Source organism: Haemorhous mexicanus, chromosome 28, assembly GCF_027477595.1.
Source record: "Haemorhous mexicanus isolate bHaeMex1 chromosome 28, bHaeMex1.pri, whole genome shotgun sequence".
NCBI classification, from domain to species: domain Eukaryota; kingdom Metazoa; phylum Chordata; class Aves; order Passeriformes; family Fringillidae; genus Haemorhous; species Haemorhous mexicanus.
The window spans coordinates 2,242,574-2,262,085 of record NC_082368.1 but is presented as its reverse complement, the minus strand read 5'-3'; the positions used below and the strand labels follow the sequence as shown (position 1 = coordinate 2,262,085).

The window sequence follows — 19,512 nt, the reverse complement described above, 5'->3', positions numbered from 1 at the left end:
GGAATGTGCCCCCTGTTGACAGAGTGAACAAATTATCCTTTGTCTCCTTAAAAAGGAAAAAAGCCCAGAAGTTTCTCTCCTCAACTGGGTAAAAAGACACCTCATAGGACCTGGGAGACTTCAACTCAAATCTAAGGATACCCAATTGGACAGAAGCCAAAAAGTCCAGCCTGAGCAATTCACTAGAAAAAGAAGAAAACAAAAGGAGTAATTGCTTTTGTGGGGTGTTTTTACCAGGAGCAAGAACTTCTTACTGCTAACTCAGTTTTTCTCTATAAAAAGCTTTGTTATTTTGCCTTTATTAAAACTTTTCTCTTTCCAACACTACCTCAAAAGCCATCCTACTAATTTTATACCATCAAAGTAGCTAAGCTATATCAAGTGTGTTACATTTCTCTAAGAACTCTCCAAGACCTGGCTCAAGGAGAAAATATGACATGAGAACACATGAAAGTTCTCATTGTCGGTCCCCCTGTGGTGTGTCCTTTAGTCCCACAGAGGCACTGGCTGCCCTGGAGAGGCAGAACCAATGTACAGCTGAACAGTGCTGCTTTGACCTTGCAGAGAAGTGTCTGGAGAACTGAAATGCAAATTCTGTCTCCTCCACCCTCCACTTCTTGCTTTATGTTCAGGGAGAAAGCCCAGAAATCCTGCCAGCCTCTACAGGTCTTTATCCCAAATGGATCCCCTTCTGCTGGAGGGTTGCTGGTGAGTGGGTGTTGTGTCCCACTCGTGAGGGGGAGCCAGGATTTGTACATGCTGGTGGTTGAGAGGAAAGAACAAAGTCAGAGAGTCCACAGAAGATTTCACTTTTTGTTAACAAATTGCACACTTAGCTTGAAATAGGAACAGAACAGGAACAGGAACAGGAACAGGAACAGGAACAGGAACAGGAACAGGAACAGGAACAGAACAGGAACAGGAACAGGAATATGAACAGAACAGGAACAGGAACAGGAACAGGAACAGGAACAGGAACAGGAACAGAACAGGAACAGGAACAGGAACAGGAATAGGAACAGGAACAGGAACAGGAACAGGAACAGGAACAGGAACAGGAACAGGAACAGGAACAGGGAAGGTCAAGGCAAAGGCCAGGCCAAGGCCAGGGACAAGGTGAAGGCCAGGCCAAGGTGGACAGGAAAGAGAAAATAAGATGGGAAACAACTTGAGGCTTGAGATAAGGCAGTTGGCTAAAGTAAAAGTGTGTATAACAACCTGCTGTTGAAATTTTTATTCTTCTGATTGTGCTTCACACTGTGCAGAACACTCTCCCTTGAGTAAGGTTAGGTTTGGTAGCTGGGGCACGAAAACATAGAAAAGGGGCTCTGGTACAAGAGTCCAGTATCTCCCACCTCCTCTGGCTGAGTCAGCTCCAACTGTGTCCAAAAGGGTGGTCAGCACTGCCCAACACTGAGCACATTTGTCACATTGATAATGCCTCTGTGAAAGCAGATTTCATTAGAAGTGGTTTGGGTTGGGAGGAAAGAGTTAAAAGCAGAAGAATTAGAAGGATGATTATAGGTTTGCTGAAGTGACCTTGTAACCGAGGATGCCAAAGCATGGAGGATATCAATGTAGGAAAAACCATAAGGGATCCCTTCTGTGCTTTCATTCTGGGTTTGGAGAAGCAGAATCTCTGTGCAGAGACAATGTCAGTGTTTGGAGAGACTATGAGGCCCTCAATGGACATGCTTGAGCTCCCTGTTTTGGGAGAGAGAAAAATCAAAGCTCAGAGATCACAAAAAAACACAGGGAGATCACAGCACTGGTGTAAAGAGGACCCCTGCCAGCAAGGACTGATCTGAAGCAGGACAATGTTCCCAATTGTGCATCCCTGCCAGAGTGTTGATCTGACCTCCTCAGTGGAGTGAGGTAAGGCAATATATTTACTCTTTGCCTTTCCACCATGGTTTGTGGGTGTTCCATCAGCCCACCTGTGTCTACTGAAACACTTGGGATAGAAGGGAACTTAAACATTTTTTTGTTTGCAACACTTCACCCACCCCACAAAACATGGGCAAGAATGGCCTCCACCAAACCAAGAGGCTCAAAGTCCTGATCAACCATGCCTTGAAGACTTCCAGGAATGAGAAATCTTGGAAGTCTCTTCCATGAATGAGAATTTCTCTGGGAAACTTGTTCCAGTGCCTCATCACCCTCATTGTCCGGGTATCTTTGTCAGCTTCAAGGGAAAGGGCACAAGGAAAACCCAAAGCAGTGAGTCCCGCTCTCTGCTTTACCACTGTACTCTGGAGGAGACTGGAAGAGTTGTCACAGAATGAAAGAGAAATCAGACGCTGAAGTTTGAATGCAAAAACTTTATTGAGTATAAAGAACAAAAACTGGTATGTCAGAGACAGCACCAGGAGCAGCTACTAAGATGAAGTGGGGGTGTCCAAAGGCCTGGTTGGCAGATGGAGGGGGCCACTAAGGTGACATTTGTTAGTGTCAACAGGAAAAGAAAGAAAGAAAGGAGAGCAGAAGAAGAAACTAATAGATAAAAAGTTTAACTCCAATGTCCAAAAATTTTGTCGTCATTCCTTCACCATGATCTGAGGTCTTGGAGGTTCTTGCCCAAGGATTTTGGAGGCATCATCTTTAGCAGGGACGACAGCATCTGCTGCCACCAAAGCTGTTGGTGATGCAGGAGATGTCAAAGCCCCCAGAGCTGATGGGCACTCCCTCAGAGCTGAGGATGCTGCCAACAGCAGCAGAGGTGGAGGATCCCACGGCGGTGTTCTGTGGGAAGGAGCTGAGGATGGGGCCGGGCAGGGTCACCAGCACAGCAGGCGGCTCAATGACAACGTGGGAGCTCTGGTACTGCCTGACACAGCACTCATTGCAGCTGCTGGCCAGCGGGCAGGGGCCACAGGGCTGGCAGCAAGGGTCACAGGGCTGGCACTGCTGGCACTTCTCAGAGCAGGACATGTCTGGAGCCTGGCACTGCACCTGGCACAGAGGGCAGGGAGGAAGCAGAGCACACGCACACCTGAGACACAGCCCGCAAGGCACCCCCAGCAGCACAAGGCCCCTGCTGCCTGCACAGCTCCAGCCTGGGCAGCCCCAACCTGGGCATCCTTTGTCTGAGCCCAGCACGCTCCTTCCCAGCTCAGCCAGGCCCAGCTCTGCTCCTGCCTAACCTGGGGCAAAATCAGCACCTCAGCCCAGCCACAGCCTCGGGCCAGAACACACGCTCTCCCCTCTGCCCACACCAGCACCAGTGCAGAACAGCCCCAGAAGAACAGGGAGCAGGAACAAGGGCCAGAAAGATCAATGCTGTCGTGGAGAGGCTGGAGGGGAAAGGGCCTTCCAACTCACCTGGTTCCCAAGGAGAAGGAGGTGACAGAAGTGGTTGAGAGAGCCAGCAGTTCGGCTGCCTTTTATCCTGGCCCCACAGTGCCTCAGGGCGCACAGTTTGTGCTGCATAAGAGACAATTTTCTTTCATGATCTCAGTGAATGGAAACATGTCCCAGAATGTTATGGCATGAGTTGGATTTTCCCTCTACCATGACTTTGCATTTCCTGGCTTACATCATTCCCATTCCCTCACAGATACTCCTTCTGAGTGCTGGTATGTGAGATTCCAGATTTCTTGGGGCCAAGGATGTGGCAGTGCAGGCAGATGACAAGAACTATGCGGAAGGAATCCCAAGGAGGCAGGTGATACCAGCCTGGGGCACTCTGCTGGAGTTTTGTAATGCTGCCAGATTTTGGTAATCCCTGATGACTAGACGAGTCCCATCTCCCTTCCAGCCCTCCAGTCTTTGCCTCTGTAGCCAATGCTTCCTCTGAGGACGTGCTCCTGCACCCCAGTGAGACCTCTCTGTCTTGCTCCTCATCCCGCACAATCCTTGAGACTCTTGTAGCACTGCTGCCTGAGCTTCTGTCCTGCTTGGTGTTCCCAGGATCTGCTCTGGCTGGGAGCTCCCCAGCATCTCCTCAGTCACATCCCTTCCTCAGGCCTCTGCCCCATGTGCTTCCCCACAATAATGGGTGTGGCAGTGTGGCTGTGGCCCAGTGTGTGCCAGTGTCTGCACATCCCTGTGCCTGTGCCCTGCTGGCAAGAGCCCCTGAGAGCCTCTGGCCTGCACGGGCATGGTTGTGCACAGGGCAGGGCACTTGTGTGCAAGCCCCGTGCCCGTGTGCCTGTGCCCGTGTGCTGGGCTCTGTGCTCTGGGCTCATCTCTGAGCACACCTGGCCAGGCTGGCTGAGTGTCAGTGGCCTGGGTGTGTGTGCACAGCTGGGTCTGAGCTGAGCTCTCAGCCCAGCCATTGCCCACCCTGTAGGGCCTTCCCTGCCCAGCAGTGCCAGCCACTGACACACACTCAGCCCCCAGTTCCTTCTCTGCAGGAACATGGACAGGGCCAGGGCACCCACATCTCTCAAGTACAATCCCTAACCCAGGCCATGCCTTTGCCGCCAGCTCCAGGTATCCTTGGGGCTGTCAGCTGTTTCCCAGGGTCCTTCTTCCTGCCTCATGGGGAGGCTTTGAGGTTACAGGGTTCTCCTTTCCACATTGGGTCTGGGGGAATTGTGTGGCCACAGTGGTCTTTGTCCTGGGCCAGGAGCTCTGGGAAATGTTTCTGTCAAAGAGAATGAGGCATGTGTGGAAAAGAGTTTTACCACATCTGGGCGGTGGAAGTAGGGAGGTTGAAAAGGACAGGCAAAATGAGCAGCATTTCATTCTGATAAGAGCAGTATTTCATAACAGTAGGGCTTGGAGAAATACCTTAAGGATGTAACTTAGGCATACAGATGTCATGCAAATGGCATGTCAGGTGGCAGGTCAGCTCTGCAAGGCTGACAAAGCATAAATTCTGCTAATCAATATTGGCCTGACTCACATGTGGCAGTGGAGGACCGGCTACCAAAAAAGGACATCAGGCTTTAGGACAGACTCCAAAGAAGTCTAGAAGGACATCTGATAAGGATAGCAACTATGTAAAATAAGTCAAGTCTGTTGGGCTAGGTAATGAATATATAATCACTGCTTATGATAAAAAAATCTCTTTAAGTGAATGCCTGTTGCACTCAGAGCACGGTGGCAGGGCCACATGGCCAGTGGCGAAGACATGGTGAGGAACTTGCCTGTGCAGATCCTAGATGAATCGACTTCTCAGTGATCCTCTAGGAATCTTTGAATTGGTGGAACTTTTTGGCAAGGGTACCTAGAAGAAGCAGTTCTTCTTCTTCTTCTTCTTCTTCTTCTTCTTCTTCTTCTTCTTCTTCTTCTTCTTCTTCTTCTTCTTCGAGGAAGAGGGGAGGGGAGGGGAGGGGAGGGGAGGGGAGGGGAGGGGAGGGGAGGGGAGGGGAGGGGAGGGGAGGGGAGGGGAGGGGAGGGGAGGGAAGGGAAGGGAAGGGAAGGGAAGGGAAGGGAAGGGAAGGGAAGGGAAGGGAAGGGAAGGGAAGGGAAGGGAAGGGAAGGGAAGGGAAGGGAAGGGAAGGGAAGGGAAGGGAAGGGAAGGGAAGGGAAGGGAAGGGAAGGGAAGGGAAGGGAAGGGAAGGGAAGGGAAGGGAAGGGAAGGGAAGGGAAGGGAAGGGAAGGGAAGGGAAGGGAAGGGAAGGGAAGGGAAGGGAAGGGAAGGGAAGGGAAAGTCCACGGTGGATGCAGAGATCCACTCGCAGCCCATGAGAGAAGTGCTCATACCAGAGTGGGTGAATGCCAGGCAAAGCTGTGATCCAGTGGAGACCCAAATACAGTGAGAGGGCTCCTGCTTCCAGAGATAGGGGGAGAGAGCCCTTGCTTCCAAACTAGAGCAGGCTGTCCTTAAAAGACTGCACCCCATGGATGAATGACCCATGCCACAGCAGTTTGGAGAAGACTGCCTGTAGGAGGGACTCCATGTCATAGCAGAGAAAAGACGCCTCTCTCCCAGCAAACAGAAGATCTTGAGTTAGGAACTGACCAAAACCCGAATGCCCTGCCTCCCTTCACTGTAAGTGAGAAAGAGGGAGGGGCTGGGAGAGAAAAAGGTGGTTTAAAGACTTATTTTACTTTTTGTTATCCTCCTCTGACTCTGTTAATAAATTTACTTTATACCTTTAAATTTGAACCTGTTTTGCCCTTGGAGTGTGTTTCTACCAGTCTTTATCTAACTCATGAGCTCTTTGTTAATTTTTTTCCCCTCTCCTCTGCCCAGCTATAGCAGAAGAGGGTGAGCCAATGAATTTTGGTGCCTAGCATTTGGGCAGTATCAAACCACAACACTTTTGGAAATAAGTAGTAGACAATCTAAAAGGGGTATAGTAAAAAAATCCCCACTTGGCTGCATTTTGCACCATTGGAGGAAGATTGGCAGTTCCTGGATGAACCAGCAAAGGAGCCCAGAGAAAAGCTGTTCCCAACCAGCTCTTTTGTGTGGCTGATAAAATACTATTCAAGAAACCCCTCAGCCCTGCCCGTCTGGACAGAAGCTGGGACAGACATTAACAGTGAAGACGGTATTGGAAGAGGTTGTGAGCTACCCCCAGGCCTCCCTGGTTTCCATTCCCTACCATCTTCACCCTGAGAGTCATTTCAGTGGAATAGCCAGGTATGTGCTTGACAGCAACAACGTAAAGGGCAAAAAGTAAAATCCATTGTAGGGAGTCCCAATCTCTACTTCTCTACATTTTCTCCTGAGCTTACTGGAAGAACATGCCACAGATGAAAAGAGAATCAGAGGCCAAGGCTTGGATGCAAAACAACTTTATTGAACTAAAGAAGAAAAGGAGCAGCCTCAGAGAAGGCATCTGGAGCAGCCATTAAGGTGCAGTGGGGGTGTCCATCTGCGTGGCCGCCAGAGAGAGGAAGGAAGAGAAGCCAACAAGTCCCACTAGGCTAACATTGCATGGTGGTGACAGGATAAGAAAGCAAAACAAAGGGAAGAGAGTCGTAGAAGGCAACAGTAAGCTAACAGCATAAATTTAACGTTCCAGAACTTCCATCTTCATTCCAGCACCATGTTCCCAGGTGGTGGAGATTATGGCACAATGACATTGCCATTAACTTTAGCAGGGACGACAGCATCGGCTGCCACCAGAGCAGTTGGTGATGCAGGAGATGTCAAAGCTCCCAGAGCTGATGGGCACTCCCTGAGAACTGAGGATGCTGCCAACAGCAGCAGAGGTGGAGGATCCCACGGCGGTGTTCTGTGGGGAGGAGCTGAGGATGGGCCCAGGCAGGGTCACCAGCACGGCAGGTGGCTGAATGACAACGTGGGAGCTCTGGCACTGCCTGACACAGCACTCATTGCAGCTGCTGGCCAGCGGGCAGGGGCCACAGGGCTGGCAGCAAGGGTCACAGGGCTTGCAGCAGGACATGGCTCAGGGTGACAGTTGCACCTGGCACAGAGGGCAGAGAGAAACACAAACTGAAAACATGTGAGAAGCAGCAGTGCACCCAAACACCCTGCAGCCAAGGCACCTCCTGGCCCACATTGCACTGCCCAGCTCAAAGCCCAGCAGCCACCTCAGCCACGTCCCAGCCTCTCTCTGTCTGCCCAAGACCTTCTCTCCCCTGCCCTCTCCCAGCACAAGCAGCTCCCAGCCCTGGGCTAGGACAGCCTCTCTCAACTGAGACCTCCAGCCAGGCAAGACCTGGTCTGGAAGCAGCAGCAGGAGGAGGAGAAGAGGCTTCCCACTCACCTGATTCCTGAGGAGGAGAAGGAGGTGAGAGAAGTGGATGAGAGAGCAGAGACTTGGGCTGCCTTTTATAGCAGTCCTGCCTTGCCTCAGGCCAAGTAGCACCTTAGTGGAAGTCATAATTTTCTGACCAGCTCATGTCAAATGTGCACCATCCAGTTAATGGTAGGGACTGTATCCTGGTTTCCTGCATTACTGCCTTTTCATTTCCTGGCTTCTGCCATGTGCATTCCTATCTGAAGTATTCTGTTAGGGCCAGGAATGAGAGGCACAAGAATTTCCGGGGTATAAACACGTCAGAGTGGGCAGAATGCTTGGATCATGGTCTGGTGGCATTCCATGCAGGCACGTCTTGCATTTTGATTCCTCCCTTCTAGGTCAGCCTAATTGGTCAACAATCCATGCCCATTTCTCCACCTCATTCTTGCTTTTCCTCTGTGTTGTGTGGGAGCCACTGCAAGGACACTTCTCCCAGAAAAGTACTGCTCTTCCTCCCTAGGGCCTCTTCTCCAGCCACATGCTGGTCTTTCTCACCACATGCTCTTACCAACAATCTTTGGTTGTTATTACCAGCTATGCTGGATTGACCTTGGCTGGATGGCCAGTGCCCTGCAGCCACTCTATGAGTCTCCATTCTGAGGTGAATAGGGATGGGAAAATAAGAAGGAAAACAAATATTAAGATTTGAATGTGTGCTAAAACATACTCAAAAGATTGTGCATGCAGTAGTAAACTGGAAGAAAACCCCATTTCTTATGTTCTACTTCGAGTCAGAAAGTTCTGTCTGGCCCCTTCCCAGGAATCTGGGCTTGAGCACATGTAGTGGTGTTACTTGAAAACATTGCACATTACAAATGCGTGCCCTTGTTTCTCCTTTCCTTTGCTCTTGTGTCTGAGCTCATGTCATGTGTCACAGAATATCCCTTTTCCTCAGTCTAGGTCAACTGTCTGAGTTTTGTCCACTCCCAGGATCTTGCCAGCCCCCAGCTCCTGATGGGGAAGGGAATGTTGGAGAGACAGTGCTGGTGCTGTGTGAGCTGTGCTCAGCAGGAGCCAAAGGACTGGAGTGTTACCAGCACCTTTGTAACACCCAGTGCAGAGCACATCCCTGCCAGGGCTGCTGTGGGGAACATGAACTGCATCTCTGCCAGACCCAACACACCCAGAAGCCTTGGCTGGCCTCAGGAGCGTCCAGCTCTCTATGTTTGAGACGTACACATCAGCCCTTATCTCCTGGACTTGTCCACTGGGATGGGACACGGTCTCATCCTGTCCAGGCCAATGCTACCACTCAGACTGGTGCTGAGTGAGGTGGGGGCCAAGACCTTGCAACAAATGCCTGGATGGAATTGGAGGGATCAGGGTACAGATATTGCCTTGGTCTGAGATGTAGGATAGATGTTCTGGGCAGCACTGGGACAGTCAAAGAGCTGTGAACTCTAGTCTTCCAGCACCAGGACATCCATATCCCCCGAAAATGGTGGTCCCAGCAACTATGTCCAGAAAAGCAGTGACACATCATTCAGGACCAAATGGCCAAAACCACAGCTCCTCTTTCAAGAGGGAGGTAAGGAAATTTCCCTCTTTGCTGTGGAAACACTAACACAATTTTTCTTTAGGTATTGGAAAGTTACATTCATCCCTGACTTAAGCCTGGACCACTGTGTGGCTGTTGGAAATTTTATTAATCCAATTGTTTTTCACACTGTAATGGATCTTCCCTCTTGTGTCGAAGTGGCAAAGCTTGGCAGCTGGGGAAGAAGGCTGCAGGAATGGGCTCTGGGACAACATTCCAGCAGCTCCTGCCATGTCTGACAGTCAGCTCCAACTGTGTCCAAAAAAAACCCATAAGTGATACCTACTCCTGTTTTATCCTGAGTTTGAAGAAGCAGAATCTGTAAAGAAACAACGCCGGTGCTTAGAAAGACATGGAGGCCCTCTCAAAGACATACTTGAGCACTGGTCAAAGAGGAGCCTTGCCAGCAAGGACTGAGCCTAAGGGAGACGATATTCTCACTTGTGCATCTCTTCCCAAGCATTGTTTCAACCTCCTCCATGGAGCAAGGTGTGGAAAAAAAATTACTCTTTGCCTTTACACCATGTTTTTTGGGTGTTCCTTCTGCGCAGCTGTGTCAACTCAAGGGAACCTAAATAACATTTAATTTCATTTTTAAATCCACAGCAACACCACAAAAGAGGCATTGACTGCCTCCAACAAACCAAGTGGCTCAAAGTCCTGAGCAAGCATGCCTTGAACATTTCCAGGAATAAGAAATCTACAATTTCTCCAGGCAACTTGTTCCAGTGCCTCATCACCCTCATTGTCAGGGATGTCTTGTCAGCTCGAAGGGAAAGGGCACAAGGAAAATCCATAGCAGTGAGTTCCACTCCCTGCTTTTCCACTGTACTCCTGAGGAGACTGGAAGAGTTGTTACAGAATGAAGGAGAAATCAGAGGCCAAGGTTTGAATGCAAAAAACTTTATTGAGACTAAAGGAAAAAAGCAGGTATATAGGGGACAGCACCAGGAGCAACTACAAAGATGCAATGGGTGTGTCCAAAGGCCTGGCCAGCAGATAGAGGGAGGAAGGGGTGGGGGGGGAGACAGTTTAACTAGGCTGGCATTGGGTGATGGTAAAAAGGAAGGGAAAGGAAAGGAAGGGAGGAGAGAGGAGAAGATGAAATTAATAGCAACAAAAGTCTAAATCCATTGTTCCAAAATTCTGTTTCAATCCAGCACCATGTTCTGAAGTCTTGGAGGTTCTTGCCCAAGGACGCTGGCAGCAGCATCTTTAGCAGGGACGACAACAACTGCTGCCACCAGAGCAGTTGGTGATGCAGGAGATGTCAAAGCACCCAGAGCTGATGGGCACTCCCTGACAGCTGAGGATGCTGCCAACAGCAGCAGAGGTGGAGGATCCCACGGCGGTGTTCTGTGGGGAGGAGCTGAGGATGGGGCCAGGCAGGGTCACCAGCACAGCAGGTGGCTGAATGACAACGTGGGAGCTCTGGCACTGCCTGACACAGCACTCATTGCAGCTGCTGGCCAGCGGGCAGGGGCCACAGGGCTGGCAGCAAGGGTCACAGGGCTTGCAGCAGGACATGGCTCGGGGTGACAGTTGCACCTGGCACGGAGGGCAGAGAGAAGCACAAAGTGAGGACACATGAGAAGCAGCAGTGCACCCAAACACCCTGCAGCCAAGGCACCTCCTGGCCCACATTGGAGCGCCCAGCTCAAAGCCCAGCAGCCACCTCAGCCACGTCCCAGCCTCTCTCTGTCTGCACAAGACCTTCTCTCCCCTGCCCTCTCCCAGCACAAGCAGCTCCCAGCCCTACGCTACGACAGCCCCTCTCAGCTGAGATCTCCAGCCAGGACAGATCTCATCTTCAAGGAGGAGATGCGAAGAAAGAACTTTGCACTCACCTGATTCCTGAGGAGGAGGAGGTGAGAGAAGTGGATGAGAGAGCAGAGACTTGGGCTGCCTTTTATAGCAGTCCTGCCCTGCCTCAGGCCCAGAGGCACCTTAGTGGAAGTCATAATTTTCTGACCAGCTCATGTCAAATGTCAACCATCTCAGTTAATGGTAGGGGCTGTATCCTGGTTTCCTGCATTGCTGTCTTTTCATTTCCTGTCTAATTCCATCTCAATTCCTATCTGAAGTCTTCTGTAAGTGCTGGGATGAGAGGTCTAAATATTTCCAGGATATAGATATGTCAGCTCAGCCAGAAGGCTCCAATGGTGGAATTCCATGTTGTCTGTTGATGTGAACCTGTGACATAAACTCTGTGTGCATGCAGGAATGAGGGCAGTGTACAATGTCAGGAATGTACACTGCACTCATTCTTGCATGCACAGGACTGCCATGTGAGGGGACATTAAGCATCCTTTTCTTTGTATCCCCCTGACTCCACAAACATTGCTCACAGGAAAATTCATGTGGTCTCATTTGCCTCATCCTCTTAGCCTTCAGTGTCTGTTGGTCATCTCTGAACACCAGCAGTGTGTCTGTAACCTGGTCTTTCCCTGGTGTACCTGAGTCCTCTCCCGCCAGACTTGCTCCCAACATGTCCTCAGCAGAGTTCTGAGTTGCTGCTATTTTTATGGCCTTCAATGAATATATAGAGTTTTGCTTGGCTCCATGCAGCCATGCAGGAGCACACGAGTCAGTCTGTGTGTGTGTGCATTTGTATGTGTGTGACCTTCATCATGAGGGCACATGAAGATTCCCTCAGTCAGCCCTGCCCTTGGTGTGTCCTTCAGCATCACAGAGTAGCTGGGTATTTTTGCCAGAAGAAGCCAATCTACAAATGAATGGTGCTTGCAGAGAAGTACACACAGAACTGAAATGCAGTCCTCTGCCTCCTTCATCCTCCATTTCTTGATATATGTTCAGGGAAAAAGTCCAAGCATGTCTTCCCACCTCTGCAGATTTTCATTCCCTAACTGAAAATTCAGGGAGGAAAAGGACAACATCCAGCACTGGGGCACCTGGCAAACTGCCAGAAGCACAATGTTAGCTTAAAACAATTTTCATGTATACTTTTTCATTACATTAGTTCCATTCACATTCATGAGTATTATACATATTCAAACATTATGTGAGTTCTTTTACATGTTCCAGGAACTCTTTAGCTTTGTTCCACCCTTGACCTGTCATGCAATAGTGTAGATTTGATTTCTGGGAGTAGTGTATGTCATTTCTTTACAATGTATATGCCATTTTCTTACATGTATGCCATTTCCTCACATGACAAACAGGGAATTATTGATCACCACAGGGTCAGTGGCAGGAGTCATTTTCACATCCCTTCCTTCAATGTTATCAATGTGGTTCCTTCTATGTTATCTAATCATATTGACAGTTTTAGCTATTTCCACAAACTTATCTGAGTTTTCTCACTATTGTCAGCTAGTTACAAAGATAAAAATGTTCTGCAAATGTTAATATTACATAGTCTCTATTTTAATATTTTGCAAAAGCCAAATCTATAATATATTAATCACACTAATATATATAAACTACACATGGCCGGAGCATTGGCCACAAAAGCTGAAAAATTATGCTATATCCAAAACCAGTTAAAAGTGATTGCAAATTGTACTACATCAAAATTGTTGTGATTAATAATAATCTGCAAAAGCTAATCTGTAATAGCAAAAGCCAACAACTCTCCAGTTATTTATAACAAACCTAATTCTCCAAGGCTACATTGTTCCATTAATTTGGTAAGAGCAAAATGCTGTTCTGTTCTGTTGTTCTTATCAGGCATTCAAACATTTGGCCTTGATTTCAGGGCCTCATGGCCTCAGGGTGCAGCGGGGAATTCCAGCATTTGCTGGCATCACCACACAGGGAAACCACCCACTGTCTCTCCTCTTGAAGGGTTTTCATTAAAAGCAAGCTTCCTGGCAAAGTGGTTTGGCCTTTGGCAGATGCAGTCTTTCATCTGCAGAAGCTGCAGCTCCCGGCTTTGACTCCTGCCAAGTTCAGCTGTTTGCTATCAGTGTTTCCAGGCAACCTGCAGCTTTCCTTTCCCAGAGGCTTACATTCCTGGAAAGGCCACTATTTACATTTGAACCCAGTCCCTAAGCCAATTCCTTCACTCCTTTAGACCTTGAGCATTTAATAATCCTGAGTACTTCTCTTTCCTTAATGAAGGTGCCACCCCATGGCCTGCGTAATTTGACAGATGCTGATCTCAAATTCTGCATCACCTCAGCCCAGCATGTCTGGACAGCAGCTGGGTCCTGCCAGGTGCTGAAGGACTCTATGAGGTACCTGTCTCATCTGCCTTTGACCATATGTGCTGCTCATGGGCCCTAGACTGGGTAATGCAGGGGAGGAGAAGGAAGGGATGAGGCTGTGGACTGGTCCCAGACATTGCTGTTTCCCTTCCCCACTCCTGCCACCATCCCTTGGAGCTATCTTTTCCCTGTTTGCCATTGGCTGTGGACTAGCCAGGGATTTTCTTCATTAACTCCAATGAGAAAGGCAGAAAGGAAAATCCACTACAGGGAGTCCCACGCTCTGCCCATCCACCTTCTACCCTGAGCAGACTGGAACAATTTCCATAGAAAAAAGGAAGATGTGGAGGCCAAGGCTTGGATGCAAAACAACTTTATTGAGTGTAAAGTGGGAAAGGAGGTGGCTCAGAGAAGCCAAGAGGAGCAGCCACTAAGATGCAGTGGAGCTCATGGAGGGTGTGCATCGGCCTGCCCTGCAGAGGGAGGGAAGGCAACATGTCCACACTTGACTGGTCTGGGGAGACACAGACAGTGGATAAAAGAGAGGGGAGAGCAGAAGAAGGAAAGAGAAGCCTGCAGCTCTAAATACAATGTCCCAAAGGCCTATCTGAGCACAAAACCAGGTTCAGAGGTCTTGGGAGGTGCCCAAGGATGTTGCCAGGAGCTTTAGCAGGGACGGCATCTGCTGCCCCCAAAGCAGTTGGTGATGCAGGAGATGTCAAAGCCCCCAGAGCTGATGGGCACTCCGCCACAGCTGAGGATGTTGCCAACAGCAGCAGAGGTGGAGGATCCCACGGCGGTGTTCTGTGGGAAGGAGCTGAGGATGGGGCCGGGCAGGGTCACCAGCACAGCAGGCGGCTCAATGACAACGTGGGAGCTCTGGCACTGCCTGACACAGCACTCATTGCAGCTGCTGCCCAGTGGGCAGGGGCCACAGGGCTGGCAGCAAGGGTCACAGGGCTTGCAGCAGGACATGGCTCGGAGTCACAGGTGCACCTAGAATGGAAGGCAGGGAGAAGCACAAAGTGAGGACACATGAGAAGCAGCAGTGCACCCAAACACCCTGCAGCCAAGGCACCTCCTGGCCCACATTGGAGTGCCCAGATCAAAGCCCAGCAGCCACCTCAGCCAAGTCCCAGCCTCTCTCTGTCTGCACAAGACCTTCTCTCCCCTGCCCTCTCCCAGAACAAGCAGCTCCCAGCCCTGGGCTATGACAGAACCCTCTCAGCTGAGACCTCCAGCCAGGCAAGAGCTGGTCTGGAAGCAGCAGCAGCCAGAGGAAGAAAGGAAGAAGCTTCCCACTCACCTGATTCCTGAGGAGGAGGAGGTGAGAGAAGTGGATGAGAGAGCAGAGACTTGGGCTGCCTTTTATAGCAGTCCTGCCTTGCCTCAGGCCCAGAGGCTCCTTAGTGGAAGCCATAATTTTCTGACCAGCTCATGTCAAATGTGCACCATCCCAGTTAATGGTAGGGGCTGTGTCCTGGTTTCCTGCACTGCTGTCTTTTCATTTCCTTTCACATGCCATATTCCTTCCCCCTTGAGGGGTTTTGTAAGTGCCGGGAGGACATGCCCAAGGATTTCCGGGAGGTAAATACATCTGCACCTGCAGAATGCCTCGATCAAGGGCTGTTGGCATTCCACGAGGTCAGCTGATGTGAACCTGTGTCATTCTTGTGGGTTTGTTTTTGTCAAATTTGCCAGGAAATGGGCACCAGTTTTGTGCTTCTTGACCAAGGACTGCCATATGCGAGGACATGCTGTGTCAGCAGAGACCCCAGGCACTGACGTCTTCCTGTCCTCATATGAGCACACATAATTTTGAGTTGTTCCAGGCAGACCACTGAACTGAAGTCGCTGAATGGATCCTGTTATGCTGGAGTGTTGCTGGTGACTGGGATGGAACACAGGTTCCTCCTCCCCAGACCTATGCTGGATGAACTTGTACTGCTCATCTTCCTGGTGCTGAGCGAGGAAGTGGTTGCATCTCACAGCAAATGGGTTTTGAACTGAATGGACTGGGACCTGGGTTGTGCTCTGTTGCGAAATGTAGAACAGACTCTCTTGTGTGATACAGGGGAAGTTAAACCTCTTTCAGTCAAACTCCTTTCATGTTCAAGGACCAGGACTTCATACCCCCCAAAAATTGCATGTCCAGCAACTGTGTCTGGTAAAGTAGGAAGGTGTGACTTTTTTTTTAGGCTAACTGCCGAAATCCTGCTGTTTTTTCATGATCAGTTCTGTTGAAATCGATCTTTGCCCAAAAAATAACTTGTGTTCTGACTGAAACCCCTCATTCTCTATCCTGCTGTTCTGCTTAAACATAGAGAAAACAGAAGAGAACCAGGGATAAGGAAGAGCAGTTGCATCACTGAAAAAGAGCTGGAGATGGAGTGAAGTTATTTTAGTGGGTTTTTTTGCACAGTCTTACTTTGTTTTGTTTGTAAAATGAACATTGAATGTTCCCCAAATCAAGCCTTGTTTTTTCTCTTGGTAACTGGTAAGAAATCCCTATGTCTTTATCTCAACCCACAACATTTTCTCCTTACTTTTTTTTCTGAGAGGGAAATACTCTTTCTCTCAGAGAAGACAGATACAGCTCTTCCAGCACAGCCTTGCAGTGCCCCATGTAGCCCCATTTGTTCATTGCACGCATTTTCAGGGCTGAGGCATCTTGCTGACAGCACATTCCCAGCTCTCATCACACAGAACACCTCTGGGAGAGGAAATGTTATTCACATGGGCTGGCAAGGTGGCACGGACAAACCACCACCAGTTCCTGCCATGGTCCTGGAAAGAGAGCACCAGTCAGAGCAACGCTTGCTCTCTCACTGCAATTGCAATCCCATCTTGGGACAGGTCTATGGCAGAAGTTCTTTCCTCCACTATTTCCTCTTCCCTGAGGCAATAATCCCAGCTCCTCACAGCAAGAGGATCTTTTTCCCATCTCAGGGTCCATGGGGAAAATTGGGATGCCAGGGGAGAACTGAGGCCCCTTCCTGCAGAGCTCAGCCTTCCACCAAAGGGTGCAAGGTCCTCCTGCCTGGATGCCAACACAGGAGAATTCTACTTTGTGTCTATCCCTCTCTCCCACCTCTCCTGAAGCATGGAGTTCACGGGGAACACCCTTTACTGCTCAAACCTCAGAAATTTGGGACTACAAAGACACTTGAGATCTTCTGAAAGGCCTGTTTGAAAAAAGTACAGAGTGGACTGGCCAGAACACATGGTCAGTGAGGGATAGATTGTTGGGAAAAGAAAAAAATAGAGTTCAGTTGGGGAACATTTGTTTAAGATGCTGACAATGAAAAAATAAAACAGGATATTGAGAAACATCAGAAAAGAAAAAAAAACCCACAACCCCTTCTCCTCCAGAAAGACCCTTGAATTAACTTCAGTGTTCTTGCCCATGGCAGGGGGCGTTTGGACTAGATGATCTTTAAGGTCCCTTCCCACCCTTAACATTCGATGATTCTTTGATTCCATGATTTAGTTCATCCACATCTCTTTCTTAAATATTCAACTTCCAACCTTCATTAATGAATCTTCAATTTCCTCCAGCCCTCTATGGCACTTGGGGTATGGAATAGAATAATTTTGGTCAGTGCACAACTGTTCTTTTCTGCCTCCTCACATTTTTCTCTGTTCCAGGATGAGCTCTTCCTGTAGGCTGCAGTCCTTCAAGGTTGTCATGTATGCCAATACAGGAGAACTCTTCTTTGCCACTACATCTTTGCCATATTTTTGCATGAACAAACCCATGGAAATTACACAGCTTTCATTACATGCCTGCCTGGGATGCCACCAGACCAGGATGTCGGCATTCTGCATGTTTTTATGACCCTGGAAATTCTTGGGCCTCTCATCTCAGCACTTACAAAAGAATTCATATAGGAAAGCACGTGGCATGTGCCAGGAAATGAAAAGGAGGCATTGTAGGAAACCAGGACACATCCACCACCATTAACTGGGATGGTGCACATTTGACATGAGCTGGTCAGAAAATTATGACTTCCACTAAGGTGCCTCTGGGCCTGAGGCAAGGCAGGACTGCTATAAAAGGCAGCCCAAGTCTCAGCTCTCTCATCCACTTCTCTCACCTCCTCCTCCTCAGGAATCAGGTGAGTGGGAAGCCCCTTCTCCTTCTCCTGCTGCTGCTTCAAGAGCAGCTCTTGCCTGGCTGGATATCACAATTGAGAGGGGCTGTCGTAGTGCAGGGCTGGGAGCTGCTTGTTCTGGGAGAGGGCAGGGGAGAGAAGGTCTTGTGCAGACAGAAAGAGGCTGGGACTTGGCTGAGGTGGCTGCTGGGCTTTGATCTGGGCACTCCAATGTGGGCCAGGAGGTGCCTTGGCTGCAGGGTGTTTGGGTGCAGGGCTGCTTCTCATGTGTCCTCACTTTGTGCTTCTCCCTGCCCTCCGTGCCAGGTGCACCTGTGACCCCGAGCCATGTCCTGCTGCAAGCCCTGTGACCCCTGTGGCCAGTCCTGTGGCCCCTGCCCGCTGGCCAGCAGCTGCAATGAGTGCTGTGTCAGGCAGTGCCAGAGCTCCCACGTTGTCATTGAGCCACCTGCTGTGGTGGTGACCCTGCCTGGCCCCATCCTCAGCTCCTTCCCACAGAACACCGCCGTGGGATCCTCCACCTCTGCTGCTGTTGGCAGCATCCTCAGCTGTGGCGGAGTGCCCATCAGCTCTGGGGGCTTTGACATCTCCTGCATCACCAACTGCTTTGGTGGCAGCAGATGCCGTCCCTGCTAAAGCTCCTGGCAACATCCTTTGGCACAAACCTCCAAGCCCGCAGAACATGTTTCTGGGCCGAAGATAGAGCTTTGGGACATTGAGTTTACATCTTCAAGCCATTGTTCCCTTCTACTTTTCTTTTTCCTCTCTTTGCTGTCTGTGTCTCCCCAGACCAGTCTAGTGGGGACACGTTGCCTTGCTGTCCTCTGCAGGGTGGGCATACCCTGCAGTAACTCCACCACTCCTTAGTGGCTGCTCCTGGTGCTCTCTGTGAGCCACCCGCTTTTCTTCTTTGGACTCAATAAAGTTGTTTTGCATCCAAGTCTTGTCCTCCAAATTTTGTTCCTTTCCATGGCAACTCTTCCAGTCTGCTCAGGATAAAAGGTGGAGAAGCAGAGGGTGGGTGTTCCTGCAGTTGATTTTACTTTTTGCCCTGTAGTCTTGGAGCTGAGGAAAACGTACCTGGGTACTGCACAGTCAATGTCCATCATGAACAGCATGGTTCCAAAGGGTTGCAGGAGTGGGTTGGTGTGTGAATTGATATGTCCTGGTCACCAATGCACAGCTGAAATGCAAAGAGTAGATTTATTTCATTACCTCCTTAACTCAAGGGTCCCAAGGCACTGCCAGGCTGCAGAGACACATAAGAGAGGAACGGTGGCACCATTAGGGTCAGCCCAATCCTGGCGGGTCACTGCCTGTCCCAGTATCTCAAGGGGCCTCTTGCACATGCAGTTTATCACAATGCTGTGCTTTTATGACCTTTGAGTTTTCTGATCTCTCACTCTCCCAGCAGGAGGCTCAAGACTACCTGTGAGAGATGTCTCCTAAGGTTCTGATAGCTTTTAAACTATCTCTTGAAAGAGAGACAGGATAATCAGCAGTAATTTTCCCACATGGATGTTCTCAGCCTCCCCACCTACAAAGTCACTTTGTGCAAATCATCACCCTGCTCTCCAAGTCTTCCAGTTTCAACCTTTTCCTCCCAACAGCTGGGAAACAGCAATGTGTGGAAACAGCCCACAACCTCATCCCTACCTTCTCCTCCCCTCCATTACCCAGTCTGGGCCCATGGTCTGCGCACAGCATCACAGGCAGATGAGGAACACATCTTAATCTCACAGGGGCCCTCAGCTCATGCAGTGCCCATCTCTGTCCTAAGATGCAGTGCTGAGATATTTCAGAAGTTAGAATTGAATCAGCCATTCTCAGGATATGCTGTGCTAAATGACTTTAGGCTGAGTTTGTGCAGAAGACTTAGGGCTTCACTATTAATTCACATTTCTGCCATGTATGGATAGACGTAATCTGTTCATCAATGCCTCCCCAGCTGAAGCCTTTGACCAAACCCGTGCCCAAAGGGGACTGCAAGACAGACAAAGGGAGATGGACCCTGGTGAAGACAG

The 19,512-nt window shown here is 49.6% G+C and overlaps 1 long non-coding RNA gene and 3 pseudogenes across 1 annotated transcript; 1 reads left to right on the top strand and 3 right to left on the bottom strand.

The window, feature by feature from the left end:
* Positions 1–6,677: 6,677 nt before the first annotated feature.
* On the bottom strand, positions 6,678–7,821 carry LOC132339048 (feather keratin Cos2-2-like; annotated as a pseudogene).
* A 2,270-nt stretch (positions 7,822–10,091) lies between these two features.
* On the bottom strand, positions 10,092–11,813 carry LOC132339165 (uncharacterized). The gene is made up of 2 exons (XR_009489608.1): positions 11,052–11,813; positions 10,092–10,752 (listed from the first exon to the last, which is right to left on the bottom strand). It is a non-coding gene; the product is annotated as an uncharacterized LOC132339165 (long non-coding RNA).
* Positions 11,814–13,730: 1,917 nt separating this feature from the next.
* On the bottom strand, positions 13,731–14,818 carry LOC132339047 (feather keratin Cos2-2-like; annotated as a pseudogene).
* Positions 14,819–14,939: 121 nt separating this feature from the next.
* On the top strand, positions 14,940–18,428 carry LOC132339326 (feather keratin Cos2-2-like; annotated as a pseudogene).
* Positions 18,429–19,512: the final 1,084 nt, after the last annotated feature.